Here is a 23,805-nt window from a genome sequence, read left to right on the forward strand (position 1 = left end):
CCACAGTAGTAGCTGAGCATCTACTGAGGGCGACCCAAGCGCCTGCTAGGACCATCACTGCTTGCGTTAGCCAGCGGACGCCTGAGGACCACATATGAAAGAAAAGGCCGCTGGAAAATGGGCTCAGAGTAGCAACAACAAAAGTGGAAGATATTTCAGAAAGGAAAATGTGAAAGATACCCCTACACTCCACACCATACATGAAAATTAAGTCACGGTGGATCAACGACCCCGATATGAGAGCTAAAACCACAAAACTCTAAGAAGCAAAACGGTCTAAAATCTTTAAAGAACTTGTATTTGGACACTTAGATATCACACCAAAAGCACACATAACAAAACTTAATTAACTACACACCATCAGTTTCTAAAACGCACATCACAGGACGTTTTCAAGAAAATGAGAAGAAAACCTACAGAATGGGAGAAAACACTTCAAAGTGATCTATTTAATCAGTGTGATATCCATAATAAAGAACTCCTGCAGCCCAACCACAAAAGGACAAGACATTTCCCAAAGGGAGGTGCATGGCGAGTAAGGATGCTCCACATTCTTCGTGATTAGGGAGGTAAAAATCAAAACCACAATTTAAAAAAAAGAGAGATGACACTCTACACCCACTAGAACCGTTATTATGGAGAAGCAGAGCAAAGAGACAGCAGTAACAAGGTTGTGAAAAATTGGAACCCTAGTCTCTGCTGGTGGGAATATCAAAGAGTAGCACCTCTGTGAATATCGGTTTGATGGCTCCTCAAAAACCAGACCTAGAATGGCCCTCTATCCCTGAAGTTCCACGGTACCCGAAAGCCTGAGAGCAGGGGCTGAAACAGATACATTAATGACAATGTGGAGAAGGGAGGGACAAACCGAGTGTCCAGCAAGAGATGAACACACCACATGTGGTATATGCAGCAAACACTATTTGGCAAGAAACAGAAATGAAATTATGAAATTATGGTGCATGCTACAACATGGACGAACACTGAAAAAATTATGCTGAATAAAACACGTCACTAATCACTAGCCAAATTCTCTAACTTTCCCTGCATGGGTCTGGTAAGAAGGTGGGAGAAGGTACTGTTAAGATTTACCTGTAAGTAATTGTGAACAGGATTCCCTGGAATACCACCCAGCTGCATATAAAATCCGGCTAGACCAGAGGATGTACAAGGGTACAGCTAGGAACCAGAAACACAGGGACTCCAGGACAGATGATACTTTTAGGACCAGTGGTGAGAGTGGCGTTACCAGAGGGTGGAGGGACGGTGAGGTAGAAAGGGGGAATTGATTATAAGGATCTAGATATAACCATCACTCTGGGGGATGGACAACAGAGAGTGGGTGAAGGGAGACATCATACAGTGTAAGACATGACAAAATAATAATAATTTTTAAATTATCTTGGGTTCATGTGGGAGGGGGCGCAGGGGGGAAAGTGAGAAGCTGATGCCACGGGCTTAAGTGGAGAGCAAATATTTTGAGAATGACGAGGACAACGCATGTAAAAGTGCTTGACACAATTGATGTATGTATGCATTGTGATGAGTTGTATGAGCCCCAATAAAACGGTTTAAAAAAAATACCATGGGTTAAAAAAGAGGAGCTGATACTAAGGGCTCAAATAGAAAGTAAATGTTTAGAAAATGATGCTGGCAACATATGTACAAAATATATTTGATACAATTGATGTATGGAATGTTGTAGGTGCTGTATGATCCCCCCACCCACCTAAAAAAAATTTAAGATTAAAAAAAAGGAGCCCTCTGAAAAGCAGTAGAGACCTCATTACTAGCAAGAGCCAAGAGGGGAGCACATCCTCTGGACCCAGGGAACCTCCTGGACCCACATGGCAGCTATACCATCAGAAGAGCAGCGACAGAACCGGGAGCCAGAGCAGGGACAGAGTGGTAGGCTCCCCGACCCACGGAGTGCTTCTGTACAGAAGGCCGGCTTCCAGAGTGGGGTTTCTCTGGGCAAGTACTTGGGGAAGTGAGGCTTGCTGACCCACAGAGCTCGAACTGAAAGGCTTGAAGCTCACAGCAGAGTGGGATGCCCCTTTAGGCATTAATGCTGACCTGTCCCAATGAACAACTCAACCCTGAGCATTCTCACCATCACAACTTGTTAACGTCTGTAATGTAACACTGCGGCTGGGTCTGATTTCACGCCACCACTGGCTTATCAAATGGCTCACGAAATTCTTGGGAGAAGGTAGCTCCGGAACGCCTGCAGGTCCCACGCACAATGAAGAAACAGATATGTCAAATTAAGGGCTCATGGCATACAATGGAGCACACAAGGGACCTCAGGTCTTGAGTACTGGAATTTTCCTAAAAGCAGCTTTGTTTTCTACAGAAATCACTGGATCTTGATGTTACCTTTTTCCCCTCCTGGGTCTAAGCCCAAACAAACCTACAGCCATGGAGCCAGTCCGGACACAGAGTGCCCTCTCAGGGTTTCTGGGAAGGTAAGTCTTTACAGTAGCAGAAAGTTCCTCTTCCTCCCTGGGGCAGCTCACGGGTTCAGACTGCTGACCATGCAGTTTGCAGCCCCGTGCTAGTGGCTGCCATCAAGCAGGCCACCAACGCATGCAAACTCCAGGTAGAACAGGACCAAGTGCTCCCTGGTGCTGTACCATTGGCTGATTTTCGGGAGTGGATCGCCAAGCCTCTTGTCCCCTCATTGATCACAGCCTGGAAGCCCCTCTGAAACCTGCTCCCATGAGAGTTACTGCCCTCAAGGCTCTGCTGACAGGGGAGCTGACGGCCGCGTGCAAGGCACGGTCTCAGGGTCGTCCACATGGAAGGTCAGCATCCATCCCCGACCACCAAGGCTCTTTGTTATTATTCTCTGTGTCTGAAGTCCAATATTTTTCACCTGCATCAAAAGAGCTAAGGATTTTTCCTACTTTGATTAGATTTTTTTTTTCCTTTTGGCTTTTTTATTCCCACCTTGATTAGTTATTTTTTTCTTGTTTTTTTTTTATTCCCGTTTTGATTAGATATATTTTCCCTTACTTAAAACTGTTCCAACTGAACTTTATTTGTATTCCTGTGAGATAAATATTTATAAGGTAGCAAATGCATTCCTCTGGCTCTATTTCATCTGGGTCCAATTCCCTGGATCCAGTCACGGAGATTCTGGCACAAATGTTCGCCACTATCACGAGGAGCCCTGTGGTTGTACTCACCTATGTCCCCTGGGCTTTCGATTATGAATCGTTTTCCGTGCCACTGAGTTTATTTTTAATCACTGAAGCTTTACTACTATCTGGGGGCGTGAATACCCCTGCTTTACTCAATCATTAGCATTATTTTTCAGCTTTCATCACTCACTAGTACGTCTAACTATGCATAGCCTCACCGACCAATTCGGGAGAAAACTGACATCTTTATAAGCAGCGTTAGTTTACAAGAAGGCTTCTTGTCTGGAACCTGATCTATGCCCTCCGATCACTCATCTCTCTTCATAGTGCTTCCAAATAGTGCTTGTCAAATATACATCTAAGTATATGTTTCTATTTAGTGTGAATGAAATCCTTCTACTTCCTATTCGGTCCAATGTTTTGTTTCTGGTTGGATTTCAGTGAACGACATATATTAAAGAGTTTTGCTTGTTCTTTAGACAGCTGCTGCTAAAATGTTTATTTATCCTACTATAAAGTATTCCCATTTAAAACCGTTTCTGAACATAGAAGTCTTATGGCATCTTTGGTACATTTCCCATTTTTGTTTTGTTTTCACTCACTCTCCTCTACCACAGAAATAGCACTCAGTACGAAGCCCAAGAAAAGCTGCCTACCATTTAAATAATTCATTATTCACTCTGCTAGACTCTCCCTGAGCTTATTATGTTCTTGTCCTCTTTTGGTAACCTGCAGACGCCCAGCTAAGAACTACTTGAAACATCTAAAAACAATGTGGCATTTTTAAAATGCGCACACATCTGGATAACGGTGGAGCGGGACTCTGCACTGGACCACTTAGGGTCACGGTACATTTTGCCCCAATTAGTCACCCCCCTAAAGTTTTTGATTCCCCTTTAGAAAATAGAGTGATATATCTCAGCCATAAGTTTGAATCAGAAAAGAAACAAGAAAGCTGGGTTTTGTTGTTGTTGTTGTTGGTTTTCTACTCCTCCCTCTCCCGCTTTCTCAAAATAAAAGAAAAATTATCATGTCCAGGTCAATATTCGTCACTCGCCTTTCCTCCCTCGCCAAGCAGAGCCTGTGGATTAGGCGAGAACAGCTATAAAGCAAGACTCAGCAAAGCAGACTGCATCCTGTGAGCCCTTGTCCAGCAGCATCTACCTACATCCCGGTCCCAGGGGAGGGCTGACAAAGGGGCGGTTTTCATTGATTCCTAAAGAGCTGAGGAGAGCTCAAGCTGGTGGGAAGAGTCCCTCTACCCGTCAGACGATGAAGAACAAAGGAACTTCCTCCCAATACCCTTGACTAAGCGATGCTCATAGGCGCACACACTGCTTAGCTTCCCATCACCCTCTTGGCTGTTGTTGCTGTTGGGGGGCTCTGGTGACCCCATGGGCCAGAGCAGAACTCCCTCATAGGGCCCTGGTGGCATAGTGGTTATGAGCTGGGCTGCTGACTGCAAGGCTATGAGTTTGAAACCAACAGAAACTCCCCAGGAGAAAGATGAGGCTTTCTTCTCCAGGAAAAGAATTACAGCCTCGCAAACTCACAGAACTAGTTCTACCCTGTACTACAGACAGGGTCACTGATGAGTCAGAATTCACTTGACGTTAGGAAGTTTGGTGTTGAGGATCATTATAAGGCAGGTAACTAGGTCCCTCTCCCAGGAAGTCATTGGGTCCTCAACCGGCCAATCTTTCAATTAGCAGCCAAGTAATCACCCAAGGCCCCACCAGAGCTTCTGATGCTTGTAACCACTCGTTACAATTCCACAGCTGTCTGACTGACACTCAGCAAGCCGGCAAAGAAAAGTAACGGCACACCGACGGGAACACTGTGGTCAAGGACAAAGACAAGAGAGTAAGCATTCCCCAGACACATCATTATTAAGGCTAAACACCAAATCTATTCCCATCACAAAAATAGAAACTAAATAAAGATGCTTATTAGTTAACACCATCCTGGAAGGTTGAGTAAGTGAGGTCGTAATACAAGAAACCTAAATTGTTGTTCTAAATATTAAAAGACCCAACATGTTTTTGTATTATCAATTATCAACCAGCAACAAATGGACATAGACAAAAATCTTCCATTCAAAAATTTACAATAGGTAGGAATAAACTTGATAAGCAAAGGACTTGCATACAGTAAACTTGTAGAAGCTATTAAAAATGTAAAAGATCTGAACATTTTGAATATTATGATGGCAACATTGTACAAATTTGCTTGATATAATTGATTTATTGATTGTTATAATATCTGTAAGAGCCCCCAATAAAATGATTTAAAGTAAACATAAAAGATCTGAACAGAGGAAATGACTTATTAGTCTTGGGTGGGAAGGTCATAAAGCGTCATTTCTCACGAAATTAACACACCATTTGCAAAACTCCTTGTAAAAGTTCAATACTATTTGTTCAGGCTTTCTTGGGACAAAACCACCTTAGAGTACATTTGGAGGAATAAACAATGAGGCAAAAAATTATTTTTTAAAAGACAATTTTCTAAATCATAAAAGAATTATAATAAGAATGCACTATAACTATAGTTAAAAAGGAATATAAAATGAATAAATCAAAATATAATATGCAATAACCAAAATTATACAGAAAAAATCAAACACACTTCCGTGGGGTCAATTCTGACCCATCGTGACCCTACTGTGCAGGGCAGGACAGCCCCCGCGGCTCTCCAAGACCAGATCTCCGTATACGAGTAGAAGACTAAGCGTTTGTTCTCAGCTCTTTCATCAAATGAACATTTTAAATGTTCATAGAACAAATGTTATCATACACAACACAGAGCAGAATTGAAGGGGGAAAAACCCATATATAGATATAGATATAGATAGATAGTAGATGACCAAAACAAACCAAAAAACAAAAACAAAATCAAACTCAGGACCATCAGATTGATGCCGACTCCTAGCGGCCCTAAAGGACAGGGTAGAACTGGCCCTGTGGGTCCCCACGACTGTCACTCTGGGAGTAGACAGCCTCGTCTTTCTTGAAGCAGCTGGTGGTTGTGAACTGTACACCTTGCAGTCCGCAGCCCAATGTGCAACTGCTCCGCCAGCAGTACTTCTCCCAATGTCGATGACAGAAAATACAAAATAGTCCGCGAGCTCTTATAGACCGACAGGAGAGACGATACAATTGAGAGGGGGAAACACTGACAAGTTATAGGGAGAAAGGATTTGAAGCCACCAAACATATGGGGGAAAGTGCTCAAATCTTAGGAGTCTCCAGAAAATACATACAAATTAAACTAACAAGGAACTTTCATTTTATACACCAGAGACCGGTGACTATTTCAAAGAACAATGATGTCTGAAGCTGGCAAAGTGGGGGAAAGAACACATGACACATTGCTGATGGAAACACAAAGGCCCAGCCAACTACAGTGCCGTCAGAGTGAGGCTCTGAACAACAGAGGAACGTGAACAGCCCTACAGCAAAACATGGCAGAACTTTCTTTGATCTTCAGATGCTCCATGCAAACTTCTGATTATCATGTAGTCTGTATGAGCTTCCCCACAAGGAGAACCGGGAATGTCTGCCAACTCCGGCATATTTCTGATTGTCAATTAGTAAATTGGCAAACTTGTAAAATTTTGTCTCTGTCAAATTGTCCTTGATCCCACCGCCTGAGAGATATTTCATAGCTCCACTCAGAGTGCTGGCAAAGTCAAGTTTTCTGACTTAATCCTGGCCTTTACTGGCCTTTCCTGGTAATAGCCTAAATCAGGATAAAAACCCTTGGAGCAGGGCCCCGGGATCTGTAGGTTTTATTTTAAAAGCTAATGTGCCACCCTGGCTTGAAAAACCACTGTCTTACACTAACGGGGTATGGCTGGTTCTTTAGAATGATTTTATTTAAAATTAATTTTGATCATTAAAAAGTTTTCCAACAAAGTATTATATTTTTAAAAGATGTTTCAAAAGCCCCAATCCTATCATTGTACAAAGAACCCCAATCCTATCATTGTACAAAGAATATATAGCAAGCAATTTGGAAAGATTTAAATAAATGTACACCAAGTAAACTAAGGAATAAACAGAATCACTATCAAAAAAAGGGGGGTTGACCTTGAACCATTTCAAAAGGTAGCATAAGATCAAGAATCAATGGTATTGAAGGAAAAAGTTCAAACCGCACTGAATGCATTAGCCAAAACCAAGACTCCAGGAATTGACGGAATACCAACTGAAATGTTTCAGCAAGCTGATGAAGCACTGGAAACACTCATTCATCTCTCTGTCAAGAAATTTGGAAAACAGCTGCCCGGCTAACTGATTGCATGAAATCCCTATTTGCATATATTACAAAGATGACCAAAGAGAATGTGACCAAACGGAAGGCAAAAATTCTCAAATAATATCAATGATATCACATGCAAGTAAAATTTTGCTGAAGATCATTCAACAATGGTCGCAGCAGTACATTGACAGGGAGTTGCTAGAAATCCAAGTCAGATTCAAAAGAAGATGTGCAAAGAGAGATGCTGATGTCAGATGGATCTTGGGTCACACAGAGAACACCAGAAATAATTTAAATGTCAAGTTGTATTGACTATGCTAAGGCATTCAACTGTACAGATCATCACAAACTACAGATAGCACTGGGAATTGCCGGACTTTCATTGTGCTCATGTGCAACCTATACAGGGGCCAAGAGGATAGGGGCAAAGAGGCAGTTGTGCAACTAGAACAAGATAACACTGCATGGTTTAAAATCAGGAAAGGTGTGTGTCGAGATGGAATCCTTTCACTATATGTATTCAATCTACATGCGGAGTAAACAATCCAAGACGCTGGACTCTGCATAGAAGAAAGTGGCATCAGTCTTGAAAGAAGGTGTATTGACAACATGCAATATACAGATGTCACAACTTGAAAGCGTCCAAGACTTTTAGCACTTCTGATGAAAATTAGAGACTGAATCCTCCAATATAGATTAAAACTCAATGTAAAGAAAAGCCAAATCCTCACAACTGAACCATAGATAACATAATGACAGAGAAAAGTAGGAAGTTATCAAGGATTTCATTTACTTGAACCCACAATCATTGCTCATGGAAACAGCAGCCAAGAAATCAAACAACATATTCCCTTGGGCAAATATGCTGATCTAAACTTCTTTAAAGGTGTACTTTAAAGACTAAGGTGTACTAAAACTTCTTTAAAGACTAAGGTGTACGTACCTGACCCAAACCATGGTATTTCCAATAGCCTCATATGTATGTGAAGTTGGACAGTGAATAGGACAACCACTGAAGAACTGATGCATTTGAACTATGGTGTTGGCAAAGACTACCAAACGACAATGGATGGCTAAACGAATAAACAAATCTGTCTTGAAAGAAGTAGAGCGAGAACGCTCCTTATAAGTAAGGATGGTGAGACTTCATCTCATGTTATCAGGAGAGACCAGTCCCTGGGGAAAGACATCAAGCTTGGTAAAGTAAGAGGGGCAGTGAAAAGGAGGAAGGCTCAAAGAGGTGGATTGTCACAGTGGCTACAACAATGGCCCCAAACATACCAATGGTGAGGCCCTGCAGGACCCTGCAGTGTTGTGTTCTCCTGTACAAAGGCTTGCGTCAGAATCCACTCTACAGCACTTAATGGGTAGACTGAGCTCTAGGAGGCAAAATCAATGGACCCTAAATTCAAAACCAATTTTTTAAAGTTTCATTATCTCGTCCTGTTATAACAGAAATCCTACAAGTGGATGGCTTTAACAATCAGAAATAAGTCTCTCACAGTTTAGGAGGTTAGGAGTTCCAAATTGGAGTGATCGCTCTAGTAAAAAATGTTCTCTTATTGGATCTGGGGGAAGATCCTTGTCGCCTTTCCACATCTGTGGACCGTGTGCCCCTTGTAGATCTCCATTTGTCTAGAATCTAGGAGGTTCCCAGTTCTCAAGGACATACTCTGCTGCTCCTGGCTTTCCTTTCGGGTGAAACTGAAGTCTCTGAACTCTGCTCCCTCTGCTCATCTCTCTCATAGCTAAAGTGAGAGCATTCTGGTAGCATGGGGTGTTAAGCACTGAGCTGCTAACTTTGAGCACAGCAGTTCAAATCCACCAGCTGTGCTCTTTCGGGGAAAGGCAAGGCTGTCTTTGCTCCCACAAAGAATCACACACTAGGAAACCCAAGGGAGCTGTTCCACTGTCCGATAGGGACCACTAGGAGTTGGAATCTATGTGAGGGCATATTTGGTTTGTTTTTCAGTCCCCTCCCCCAACCCCCACTTTAAAAAAAGTCTCTAATGAGAATGACTCAAAGTGCGACCTCATTTCAGACTATATGCTGCCTCATTAACATAACTGCCTCCAACCCTGCCTCATTAGCACCATAGCCATGAGGCTAATAAGTTCATCAGATCACTACATAATACTGAGCCTCAAAGCAGAGCCAAGTGGACACATACGGGAGGGTTGGGGGTGGAAGCACAATTCAATCCCTAACAAATACCTGCCATTATTCTCTCAGTTCATTTTAGAAATCCTAGTAAACTGACTTTTCTTCCAGGGTTTCAATTACTTTCATTTACTTACTACTGCCCATGCCCCAAACCACTTATTGTGGGATCATGTCAATCCTCTGCAAAAGTATCCAAAGTTTCTAAGGATGCGATTTCAACATTATCAACTTTAGAACCATCACTGAGTCCAGGTTATGCTTTATATTCTATAGCTGCTCTCGTCACCAAAGCCGACAGCATTTACAGGGACCCCTTCTTTTTCTATAGAGCTATTTAAATGGTTATGTCTAGATCTTGACTACGATTTTCTCCAAAATCTACCTTCGCCAGCCTCCCTAACTTTTAGCAAATGAAGTAACAACTTCCCACAGCAGCCAAAGTGACACTTCCTAGTACATTAATTCAAGATAGTTCCAATCTAACAAGTCATGGCAAAGCATCGCTTCTGTACGCCGAGTAAAATGCAGACGGCTAGACGTACCTTCAAGAGTACTGCTAAATGCAAGACATCAGAATTATCTTGTTCTTTTCTTCCATCATGGCCCCACAGTAAGAATGACTCATTCAGTCTTTGTTCCAAAATATACAAGATGAGTATTTTGAAACAAAGAATTATCTTTTTGCTGTACCTAATATAATTGTGCATTTGTTACTATGTTGTAGTTACTACATGTACACAAATAACAATTACATTGTTATTATGCTATTACGTTGTAGTTACTACATAAGTAGTACAAGCTAATGAGTATTTAATTCTTTTTCTTTTTTTTTAAATAAATGTTTCTCTCACTACTTACGAGGTTGTGAGCTGCAGGCTGGTTCTGAATTCACAGTGACCCCGTGTGACAGTGTCCACAGAGCTGTCCTGGCTGTGACTGTGCAAACAAATCACCAGGCTTTTCTTCCTCAGAGCGGGGAGCTGGGTCAGAAACACCAGTCTCTCCGTTCATAGCCAAGCACTTCACCATTTGTGCCACGAAGACTCCTTACTGTGGTACATACTAATAAAGTAACATAAAATATGGCTCCTGAGACAATCCATTTGACTTCCCATCATGAAGTATCATCATGTTCCCACTGACTATCTCCCAGAGAGAGCAGTTCTGAGATTTTCGGAATTTAGCTCCCTGCAGCCTTTTTCATTCAAGTGGATTTCACTTCAATGCGCTCTTTTGCAGAAATCTTTAATCAACGCCTCATGATTTTTTAAATTGGGAAATTGCAAGTTTAATGATAACCTAGACCTGAAACAGTCCAAAATTCCATGGCACAGGCACTGCTCCGTGACAGAAAACACTCCCCGAGCAGAGGAAGACTCCTGAGAAAGAGCGCGCGTGCACCCCCACCTTGCAAAGCACCTCTTTGACACGAGCTTGCAACCATAGTTAACTGGAGTCAAGAAGTCTAAGAGTTAGAACAGCAGCAAATCAGGGCAAACCCAGTGACCGGAGCCTAGAGACTGGAAGTGCAGAGCAGTACTACCCCTGCCCTACGTGTCACTACCAGTTGGAATCAACTACCTTGCTTGCCTTCTGGTAAAAGAAGGCCAACGCTTGTCAGGCGCTGCTTTCAATATATTTAGCCGCTGGTACAGAGTGGCTCTCTATGGAGAGGACTCTACTAAAACAGCAACATTAAAAATAAATAAATTAAAAAAAATTAAAACAGCCATATCAACTGATTAGAGTGTAAACAAAATGTGGCATCATCCATGCAATTAAATATACATCCATAAACAGGGAGGAAGTACTTAAGAGCGTTGTAACACAGATGAACCTTAAGAAAAAATGGTCATTGGAAGAAGCCAGATGTGAAAGACCACACAGGACACGATTCAATTTACATGCAATCATCAGAAAAGGCAAGTCCAGCAACACCTAGATTCGCGCTTAGCAGGGACTGAGTGAAGGGAGAATTGGACTCAGGGAGTGACTGAGAAATATTCCGAAATGTGACAGTGGTGAGGGTTGTACCAGTCTATGACTATTAAAACTACTGAACTGTACACTATAAAAGAATGAACCTTATAGTCAGCAAATAATATCATAATAAAGATGTTTTTTAGAAAAGCCATAAAAACGCACTAACTCCATTATCTCGATCACATAAAATTGTAATAGATATCTGGAAATAGAAGGTGAGTGTTTGTGCACACATACACCTGGGCACAGAATGTATTTGGAATGCTAGATGCATAGCACACCCAATAAATGATCAATGTTATTTTAGTGAAATAACAGATGTTAAATCGAGTTTAGAGGAATACATCCATGCTTGCAGGGTTGGCTTTTATGAACTTAGCAATCCAGGAAAAACATTTCTGAGTGCTGGACATTATGAATGTCTCACAGGATACAAAAAATAAAAAAGAAGTCCCACTCCCACAAATTCCGTTTCTTGACATACCATCTTTGATTTACACCTTGGTTTCTCAAACACGGTTGGAACCAGTCTACTAACCTACTTAAACGTGATTGAAAAACTGAAATCTTGTGAGGCCACTAGCTGTCATAAAAATCCCCTATCAAACTAAATGCTCTAAGTTACTATGTTTACCCAAGGTCTTGCACGACCAGCACAGGCATCGTTGATCGTAATTAACGTTGCAGGTACACGACTGGATGGAAGCACAGGGCTGAATCTTGCCATGTCTCATCAACTTTGGGGTGGGGGTGGGGGGAGGCCAGTCTTTGCCATGATAACATCCCCACTACACAGCTGGTTTCACAGAACGTTTCGGGCTGTTTTTAAAAAGAAGTCACACCTGAAACTGTTGGCAAAATGACAGAATCCTGAGTTTAGGCTGTCTGAATGTCACTTCACCGTTGTTACTGAAAGAGGTTACGCTCAGCTGTAACCAAACGTCGGCAACACTGCATCGACATTCTGCCAGGTAAGCAGGCCTTCCAGCCAGAATCCGCTAGTGATTAAGATGAAGAGAAGCCTTTGAGATTAATACAAATCAGACAAATGCGTTTTCTAAACATGAAATATTATTGTTACCAGTGAACTGTGGTGCTGGCAAAGAACTATGGACTGCTAAAAGGGCAAACAACTCTGTCTTGGAAGAAGGACGGCCAGAGTGCTCCTGAGAGGCAGGACGGCCAGACTTCGTCTTACGTACTTTGGACATGTTGTCAGTCCCTGGAGAAGGACATCGTGCTTGGTAAAGTACAGGGGCAGTGGGGAAGAGAAGGCCCGAAAGGAGACGGGCTGACACAGCAGCTACAGCAATGGGCTCAGGCACAGGAACCGTTGTGAGGGTGCTGCCGGACAGGCAGCAATGTTTCGGTCTGTTGTGCATTGGGGTGCTATGGGTTAGAACCGCTGTGGGTTGGTTGCTATGAGGTGGCACCTAACAACAATAAGGATAATAAAAACATGAAATGATATTCAAGGGCAAAAGCACAGGCTTTTCTTTTTAAGAAAACAGGGGTGACATGAAATGTACTTAACAGGGACCATTACTTTGCATTTCCTTTCTTTATGGGACAGCGCAGAACTGGGCCAAGGAGACTGCAGCGCTCTACAGAAGCCCACCGCCACCTCTCTCTCCCGGGAAGAGCTGGTGGGTCCAAACCACTGGCCTCTCAGCTCGCCAGCCAACACATGGCACATGGACCACCAGGGCTCCCTGTCAATCAAAGTCTATTAACAAATCATATTTTATCTGTTCTTCCCAGAAAATTCAGTCAGCATTCAGGGAAATGTCTCCCCCCAGCCCCTTCAATCACTAAGGTACCCTTTACTTACCTGCTTTGAGAATTACTCTCGAGACGTGGAGTAATAGCAAAGAGGCTTTATGTATGAGGGTGTTTCAAGAAAGTTTGTGAAATGATAAATGCTCTAAGCTTTTTGGAAACGTATGCGTGTGCCCACGTACGCAACTACGTACACACACAAGTAAGTCCAAAAGTATTGCGACAGGCCTCATAAAATTGAGCCCAACCATCAAACCGTGAAGTTATCATTGCGTTTCAACATCTCCATTGAGGGCCACGCATTGGAAGGCAGGGTTTCCATCTCCCTAACCGGCCCCCAGAGGATGCTGCCCTCTCCGACGGATGCCATGTCTGACTGGCGGCTTTTGTGTCCTCAAGGGATTCAAATCATGTTCCGTGTCAGAGTCCTTGGAGTCTGGGGGAAGAACGTGAAAACTGAAGGGGCAACATCAGAGCTGTAAACAGGGTAAGTTTTCCCATCGAAATTCTCATAGGACAGCCCTTGAAGAATGAGCAGGTAAATTGTTGGAGCGGGGGCGGGGAGGGGGCTGGGGGTTTTCTTCATCACAATGTTCACAAAAGCAGTTTTCAATGTTCTTAAAACTTCTTCATAGCAAGTCCCCATGAGTGTCCTATCAAGATTACCCACCCCCTACTCCGGGATTTTAAACACAAGAAACCATAACCCTCTGCGCTGACCGATGCTTGTCCTCAATGCAACTGGCCCAGCAGCTCCCCTCAGAAGCCTCTGTTGTGACAAGGTCATTTTTGAAGGCCCCTGAGACCAAGACAAAGGTATTACTGAGAGAACGTCTCTGCAGCCACCCGCGGGGTTAAATGTTTTGCTGGGAATAAACTCACACGCGTAAGCACTAGAAGAACCTTAGTAGCAGTATTTTTTTTTAACCAAACCCTCATGTACGTGATTGGACATGCTAACCTTTTCATTACTTATTCATCCGGCAAAAATGACTGCCTCTCGGTTGCCTGGCTCATCCACTAGAATGTAAATCAGCAGTAAGTACATAAAGAGGAACAGCAGGCAAACAGCCCATTCCCTCAAGGAGCGTCCACTCACGCAGCAGAGAGAGAGGAACAGAGTAATGAGTGTGATGATAAAAAGATGAAGCGCTGGCTCTCCAGCTGACTTCCAAGGAGAGCTGGGTCTTGAAAGATGAATGAAAATTCATTATGAAGGGGGCAACGAGGGGAGGGGTGCGCATGCCAGGTAAAAGCAGAAGCAGATGAGTCTCCTCAAGAACAAAGACCACCTCTCATCACTTCTGTGTTTTCTGCCACAGCACAGTATACGCCTGATCAACTTGGACTGACTCAGTGTTGGTGCTATGAAAACATCCTGGGAAGAGACAGCTAAGGACTGTGCTGTCTCAGAAATAGCCTAATTGTCTCCCGTAATACAGGCCCTCGTACTGGGTTGCACGTTGGACTGCTAACTTCAAGGTCAGTAGTTCAAAACCACCAGCTGCTTTGTGAGAGAAAGATGAGGCTTTCTGCTCCTATAAGCAGCTTCAGTATCAGAAACCCACAGGGGCAATTCTGCCCTGCTCAATAGGTCACTATAAGTCAGATCGGCTCAACAGCAGTGAGTTTGGTTGGGACCGGGTAGAACAGACTCTATGAGTTTCCAAGACTATAACTCTTTATGGGTGTAGAAAGCCTTGTCTCCCCCTGGCAGCTAGTGGTTTCAAATTGCTGACCTTGCTGATCACAGCTCGGTGCATAACCATTACGCCACCAGGGCTCCTGCAGTGGTACTAAGGGAAGTTGAAGGGTTTTTTTCATGGAAAAATAAAACCTCTTAGGCTAGGGCAATCACACTTAGGGCTCTGCTGGATTGGGGGCTAGCCATTTCTTTTCAATATGAACCTATCGCTTTCCCACAACCCAAAAGTCACACTCACTGCAGCCTGGAACGTCAAGAACAGTAAAGTTAAAAAAAGAAGAAGAAGAAAGAAGTACCTTCAAGCGACCCACAGGCCGTGGGATGCCCACAGACTGAACCATTATATTATTAAGGGCTAATAACAAAGGAGGCTTCACCAATCAATATCTGATTTGGGATTTTGAGTAAAGGAGATTGAGCTTTGGTAACTAACAAGTTTGGGGCAATGAATGATGTGCAGAAATGAAACCGTCACAAAGCCAAATAAGCAGTTCCTATGTCCCTGAGCAAACCTGAAGTTCCCACAAGAAGGCAAGTTGCTGTGCTATAACTGAGTAGACTGTTCCTCTTCAAGGACCCAGTAATGACGGCTCCATTCTCACTATAAAACTCTTACTAAAGAGAAAAATGAAATCTTGTCATGAAGTTGAAGGAAAGAGAACGCGCGAGCGAGAGAGATTAAAATCCATACGTTAATTTCACAAAACTGGGCTGTTATCACTCTCAAGTACTAAAAGTCCTTAATTTAGTCAGTACCGCTTATCCCCCAGCATGTTAACTATGCGTAGCCCTGACAAACCTTCCAACAATTGAGATCACTGTCAGTCATCTGGCACAACAAAGCTCTCCATAGGGAAGATTTATATACAGCTCAGAAACAGACGATTTTATCTTAGAGGGGTCCCAACCCCACCACCAGTGCCATGCCAGCATTTGGTCTTTTACATCATGTGCTTACCAAACAGAACTACACCAAAGGAGTCTTTTGGTGAAGAGTTAAACCGGCAGAAAGGAACCTAATTTCTGCTCTCATATTTTATTCTCTCATTTGCTTGGACATGGGCAGCCCCAATGGGAGTAAGCACGACTGGGCTCCAGGTCCTGCTCGGCGCCACGGAGTGACCTTGGAAAAGTCACGGTTTTTCTTTTCTTCTATCTTTCCATTTTCTCTGGGCAAACCACACACGGTCAACGGATCTGTATTTGTTTGTTGACTACAGGAGTTTGATGTCACCGTAAGAGAGTTGGGGCCAAATTAAAAAAAAAAAAAGATAAATAGGCTCTGGGAATTAAACAGTAAATCATTTCTATTGGAGTCTGAGCTCTTTGGAGAAAAATTACTCTGGGAAATTATTGCAGACAGTGCACAAAACCAATGACTTCTGCCAGATCCGCGTAACTTGGGAGGGAGTTAACGCAGAGAGTAATTGCTCCATGAGCGCTGGGTTTTATTGATGTAACTGAACTTTGAGAGACAAGCATGTGATTCGGGATGTTCTTTCTCGGGCCCTTGACTACACACGGAGATTCCCCACTGCAGCCTCCTGTGTCAAGAAGAAGGGAAAGTTACTCAACTGGCCGATGACTGAGCGAGCTGATGCTGCTTCCACACGGTGCTAGCGGAACTGTGGAATAGTACTGGTATCAGAAACCCTGCAGAGAGCAGTCCATTTGTCACCTTCTCGTCCCCACCCCCATCTGTGACCAGAAACGTTGCCCAAACGGCACCGGTGAAGCAGGAAAGCAAGGCTGCCACCTTTTCCATGAGAGAAAATGTTACCGACAACACTACAGCTGCTCACTGGGTTGTAAGATGGGATTCGGTGTACAGACTGGCGTTCAAGAAAAATTTCCCTGTTATTTTCTATCGCTTCTAGCTGGCTATCTAACTGGACTGCTCTAAAGGATTAGCATGCAAGGGCTGGCTATGATAATACCTTGGCACCCCCACCCCCACCCCTCGCCCTCCAGGGAAGCATGTATCTATATAAATATATACAGATGTACTTACAGCTGCTGCTCCAAGACTTTAACAAAGACTTTAGGCTAATTTCAAAAAACAGAGAATCCTGTAGACTCAACATAGTGTCTCAACCGGCTGCAATAGCAGCGGCGGCGGCGGCAGCAGTAACTGTTCTGTTGCTCTGTCTCTCCAAGTTGCTGTCCCTTCTTCCCTCCTCACGGGCAGCAGAGCTCTGGCGCCCGGAGTGCCGGCATCATTACCATGCAGTGACGCACGACTCTAGTGGGAACGCTGCTGCGTGCAGATGACCTATCCCGTGGACTGGAGGCTCACAAGTTTCTTCGGAGCGCCCTGAAGGACACCCTCACCTTCCCTGGCACAGGCACATTCGCGGCCCGAGTGATCTCGGCTTCCGCGCTCGCGATCACGTCTGATGAGCAGCAGTGGGGGAGGGGGGGCGCAGGCAGGGAGCGCGCTAGCTGAGAATGCCAACTTTCCTCACTAGCCAAGGGCCTCGGCAACAAATTGTTCGAAAGAATGAACAGAGCCCTAAAGTAAGTCTTCCCAGCTCTCCAAAAAACACCAAAGAGGAGGAAATAGGTGGCAGGTACCCCGCTTCACGACGGGCTTTCTCTAGGTGCGGTGGAGTTAAGTAGCACGTTCTCTCCAGGGCTGCCCACACCCAGGCGGTGAGCAGCGACTGGCTTGGCACGCCGCCGGTGGTGATGATGCAAAGCCCAACATCTCAGCCTGCTACAGATCAAGCTGGCTAAGGGGATGAAAGGATGATGTAATGAACACGGCCTCCATCAGCCCGCAGCAACTGCTCGGCCAGGACAAAGTTCCCCTCCCTGCGGGCAACTTATTCAAAAGAGATCACTCTGTGATTATAACGGGATTACTGGGAAACAGAGTCTCTCTCCTACCCTTACTGGGGGCCACAGGTCCCCTGACTTGCTGACTGCCCACGTATCAATGGCTGGTGAGAAATCCTTGGGTCACATCAAAATTTTTTGCACACGTGAAAAACTTCCTTCTACAGCAACTGCTTGGACCGGGAAACAGACACCATTAAAATCTAACTGCTCTTCCAAATAGTAGGGGGAAATTCACATGCAAAATGGCCAAATAATAGCGCTTGTAAAGGCCAGAAGAGAAGGGTCTTGACCTTATGCTAATTCACTGGGATTTTGAAGGTCAGTGACGCATGCGTTTAGAGTTGTTGTTGTTCCAGATGTGGCAAAACATGTGTGCTGACTCATCAATATTATTCTACTCTTTAAGTAGCAAGTACATTCAGTGGTAAACTAAAGAAATATGAATAAATCTATTCACAGTCACATGACCAGATGCTAATTTTAGAAGCTAACCTAGCCATCATCCTGCGCACAAATACCACACATAAAGGTAGAAACAATCTCATTAAGATATATTCAGTGGTGGTGGGGAGGGGAGGAAAGTTGTTGATAAAAGGCTAAACTAAATTTGGTACATTGCAAATCCTGAACAGCCCTAGAAAGGCAATTCAAATTACAGGTGCAAAGCCCACTGAAAACTGGAAACCCCTCTGGAAGCCCTGACTCAAGCACGTCTTCTTGGCATAGACTCTTCACACGGGATCCGCTTGGACAAGGATCTGTTTAGTGGAACCTAAGCACCATTTGGATGTTATTTGAATAAAGGACGTGTCTCAATCCCTACTCACTACCTACCACACCTGAACATTCATGACTTATAAATGAGCAGAGATGGCAATCAGCTTTACAGAAACCAGCCTGCGTTCTCTTTGTAATGAAAGCATTCCCCCAAAGCAATTTAACAACACAAATCTTTTTCCCAAACAGCTATCAATGGTCCAGTGGTGAAGCTTATCTTGACCAGAAATAAACTATATTGCTAAGCGCCCAAGACTCAGACCTCAACCATGTTGTGATGTAAACTGGTGGTGGTACCAGGTGGTGGTACCAGCAAGTCGGTTCCGACCCATAGTGACCCTACACACAACAGAACAAAACACTGCTCAGTTCTGCGCCACCCTCACAATCATTCCTGTGCCTGAGCCCACGGTTGCAACCACTGTGTCCATCCAGCTCCCTGGGGGCCTTCCTCTTTTTCGCTGCCACATGCTACTTTACCAAGCCTGCTATCATTCTCCAGTGGTGAAGGTCTCTCACTCCACGGTCTCTCCTGACAACATGGCCAAAGTATGCGAGACAAAAAACACTCTGGCTCTACCTATTCCAACACAGATTTGTTTGTCCTATGGGCACTTTGTGGTACCTTCGATCATTTTCTACAGCACAATGAAAATGAATTGATTCTTCTTCAGTCTGCCTTACTCAATGTCCAACTTCCACGGGTATATGAAGGGGTTGGAAATATCACAGCTTGAATTAGGTGCAGCTTCGTCCTCAGAGTAACCTCCACAGTTTTCAACACTTTAAAGAGGTGGGTAAGTACCTCAGCTGTGGTTAAGTGCCAAGTCAGTTAAGTGTTCAGGCAGTTAAAACTTATAGCAACCCTATGCACAACAAAACGAAACACTGCCCAGTCCTGCGCATCCTCACAATTGTCCGTATATCTGAGCCCACTGTTGCAGCCACTGTGTCCATCCATCTCGTCAAGGGTCTTCTGCTTTCTCGCTGCCCCTCCGCTTGACCAAGCAGGACACCCTTCTCCAGGGACTGGCATCTCCTGATAGCATGTCCAAAGTAAGCTTCAGATCAAACTTGCTGCCTGCGCACTTAGGCCAACTCATGGCGACCCTTTTGGACAGGGAAGTGCCCCTGTGGGTTTCCAAGACTGTCACTCTTTATGGGAGTAGAAAGTCCCTTTCTTTCTCCCATCGAGTGGCTGCTAGGTTTGAACTGCTGACCTTACGGATCACAGCCTACCGCATAATGACTATGCTCCCCAGAGTAGACTAGCAGTCTTATTTATTGCACCCCAGTTACAAGCCAGCTGCTGTGGAGCTGAAGCAATTCATGGCACCCTTATGTGTGTCCGAGGGGAGTTTTCCTCCTGGAGGCTTCAATGGCTCCTCTTCTATGGCACTTCTGGGAGGACGGGAACATTCATCACACCGTAAACTAACAGCGAAGCAAGGTAACTATTTGTAATGCCAAGGAACCCCAGCTAAGTCTAATGGCTTTACCATAAAGATCTAATTAATATTATTTGGCCATAATATCCCACCGAATTAGCAAATGTTCGTTCCTAGTAAACCTTTGTAAAATAGCATAAACACACTGGAACTCTTTGTCATCAAGAATCGGGTATCATTTGGGGGAAGCAGCGTGTTTTTTAACAGGTGGGTTTCTCCCAACCTTTTACAAAGGGGGTGGGCTAGTCCGGGAAGACGAGAGAAACAAATCCAGGGAGACTCGTATGTATATAAGAAAGAGCTTTAGATAAACGAGCAATTGAATATTGAGAAAACGTCCCAGCCCAGTCCAGATCAAGTTCATAAGTCCGATATTAGCCCATATGTTCAATACCAATCTATAAAGTCCTTTTCAGACTCATGCAACACATGCAATGATGCTGAATACAGGAAGATCACAGGCCAGTGGGTGGGAAGTCTTGTGGGTCCAGTGACGCTGCAAGCATCTCTTCTCTGGCAGGGGCCTCCATGTGGCTCCTTCAGCTCTGAAACTCTGACTGCCTCAGGGCAGCTTAATGTAGCTTCTCCTCAGAAATGTTTCCCAGGGAGTGAGCAGAGAGTGTCTCCCACCTCCACGGAGGAAATATAAGTGTTCCCAGAATTCTCAGGAGAAGGCCATGCCCACACAGAGGTCTCATTTGCTATACAATGATGGACAAGCTAGACTCCACCCCTTCACTCTTGATCCTCAAATTGACACCAGATTATGTAACCACCACAGCTCCTATTTTCTACATGGATCTATGTAGGTAAATCCAAACCTAAAATTTTAATTATACATAATGTATTAGTCTGTTGCTATGTATACACAGGCCAGAAGCAAATGCACAGCTTCTTTGGGATATAGACATATAACATTAATTTCAGGACTTGTTTTGGAAGTTCCAGTTTACATCAAGACTTTCTTCTAGACAAGGGGGTGGGGGGTGGGCGGGCGTGACAACGACCCTTCCCACCTAAATTGCATAAGAATTCCATAGGCCCAGGTGGGCAGAGCCTGGTTCTCCCTAAACTTTATTCAGAAAGATGTCAAGCAGAAAGTAAGGAGTGGAACCATTTCAACGATTACTGACAAATGTCAGAGCTAACCTTTCCCAAACTTTTCATCATCCAAATCACCAAGATATGAACGAGGGAACAATCATTTTCAAAACTTACTTCAGTGCAAAGTTCTACTATAGTCTGTTTTCTCAATCCCTAGATTACCGTCTTCTGAATGTACAAATAATACTCCCATCAAACAACCCATAAACAAATTTTGACTCACTGCAATTCTGTAGACAAAGGAGAATTGCCCTATAAATCTATAAATTGCTATAAATCTCTACAGAAACAGAAAGCCTCATCTTTCTCCTGCGATACAGAGAGATATACATGTATCGAGATACAGATCTCAGGAGCCTGTATTGAATCAGGAGCCCTGGTGTCGTGGTGGTTAAAGTTAGGCTACTATCCCTGAGGTCCGCAGCTTGAAGCGACCAGTCCCTGCATGGGAGAAAGTGAAGGCTTTCTACGCCCGAAAATTAGTCTAGGAAACCATCCTGCCCAAGGTTGCTATGAGTCGGCATCAACTTGTTAGCACTAAGTTTGGTTGTTGCACACACACACACACACACACACACACAAACTTAATGTAAGAAGATGACTCTACACATTCTTTCTTGAAACATATCCTGGGCAAAGTAGAAAAATCTATGTTAAGATAATTTTCTTCAACTATATGCTCTTCCCCCCACATCCTGCATGTGCGCGCACACACACACACACACCCCTTGGGCTATGGTATGCTAAAGAGTGCTTTATAAATAAGAGGTTTAGAATGCTTTTAAAGAAAGCATAATTCCGTCTCCCTTTACTAAGGTCCTCGGCCTGGGCCAGATAAACAAGAATCGCTGGGTTGAAAAGATGACCGTGACAGTTCTCTTGGCCTCAAGGAGTTCAGAATTAAGCTTCCCCCTTTCTTTTAATCAATTCCCATTTAATTCTATGCCCTTGTCGCTGATGCTTTAAGGATGAGGAGCTGCAGGTTCTTAATGGAAGGCAAGTAGAGGCACATCTAAATCAAAGTGCAGCAGGATAATTTTCCATTAAATCGTATACAATGTTGCGATTCAGAAATGGAATTTAAACATAATGTTTCATGATATATAATAAAGTTTGGTTTCACTGAAAATAATACTGCACTTCATTGCAATTCTTCAATGAGTGGCTCATTCTTCGGAAATATGGGAAAACATGCAGATTATTCTCATGTTAGTGCCACCCGACCCGTCTCAAACCTTTTGATGCTGATATCTAAACACCACCAGCTTGTGGTTTGTCATGGTTGCACTGAGCCAGTTCCAACTCAGAGCGACCCTACAGGTCACAGCACCAAGGAAACACTGCCCAGCCCAGCTCCATCCTCTCAGCTGTCCCCAGGTTGGAACCCGGTGCCGCAGACGCTGTGTCCATCTATCTTCCGAGGGTCTTCTTCTTGTTCACTGATCCTTGACCTTACCAAGCATGATGTCCTCCCCAGGGGCTGGTCCCATCTGATGACATGTCCAAATTACGTGAGATAAAGTCGTCCCACTTCACTTTCGAATGAGCATTCCAGCTGTACTGGCTGTAAGACCAACTTGTTCATTCTCCTGGCAGTTCATGGCATATTCAAGACTCTTCACCATTGCCACAATTCGAATGTGTCACTTCCTTATTCATGGTCCAGCTTTGATATGCAGACGAGGAGATAGAAAATACCCTGGTGTAAGTCAGGTAAACCAGTGACCATGTTGCTTTTTAATACTTTTAAGAGAACTTCGTCAGCAGATCTGCCTGATGCAATATGTACCTTGATTTCCTGACTCCTACTTCCATGGGACTGTTTCCACCTTTCACATGCCAATTACCAGTAATCATGAATGCATCTTGATAGCATGTAGGATCAAGATCAGACTGCATAAGATGGTAAAAACCTTCAATTCCCTCATATTTGGCACTAGTGGGAGGTGCATACATTTGATGAATAGTCATGTTACCTGGTCTTCCTGGAATGTGCTTTTTAACGATGACTGTGCTGTCATTCCTTTTCAATGTGTCGCTCCCTACCTAGTGGACCATACAACTGTCTAATTAAAACTGAGACTACCAGCCCATTTTAACCCATTCCATTTCTATTTTTTTCCATTTCACTTCCCCGCCCCCCCCAACTTCCAGGTTTCCTAGATTCAGACTTCCCTAATGTTTATTTGCAACTGTTTTCCCCACCACCCCTCCCCCTTCCCCCTCTCAAGTTGAGTCACGCCCCATCAACACAGGAAGGTCCTGAAAGCTTTGTTCATCTCCGTCATTAAGGTAGTCGCTCTCCTCCAAAGAGAAAGCTTTTCCCTGGCTCCGTTCTGAGTGCCTGCTCCGCTGGGAGGCGCCCCTGGAGCCGGTTTGAGGCACTATTCCGCAGCTACTGGGAAGCTTTCCGTGGCTCCTTTTTCAGAAGTGGTCTGCCTTTCTCCCTTCTAGTCGGTCTCAGTTTGGAAACTCCACTGAACGCTGTCAACCATGAGTGGCTGCTCATGGACTACGGCAGCATGCAAGCCACCAGAGCAAAACAAAATAGCAGGCCAGTGGGAAAGGACCATGGCAATAAGGAGAAAAGGCACC

General features: G+C 44.1%; 1 protein-coding gene across 6 annotated transcripts in view; it reads right to left on the reverse strand.

The window, feature by feature from the left end:
• Nucleotides 1-23,805, reverse strand: part of FRYL (FRY like transcription coactivator) — a 221,605-nt gene that overhangs the window by 147,735 nt on the left and 50,065 nt on the right. The gene's annotated exons all lie outside the window — the stretch shown is intronic.

Source organism: Echinops telfairi, unplaced genomic scaffold (assembly GCF_000313985.2).
Source record: "Echinops telfairi isolate 266 unplaced genomic scaffold, ASM31398v2 ScPeMD7_7468;HRSCAF=8506_0, whole genome shotgun sequence".
Taxonomy (NCBI): domain Eukaryota; kingdom Metazoa; phylum Chordata; class Mammalia; order Afrosoricida; family Tenrecidae; genus Echinops; species Echinops telfairi.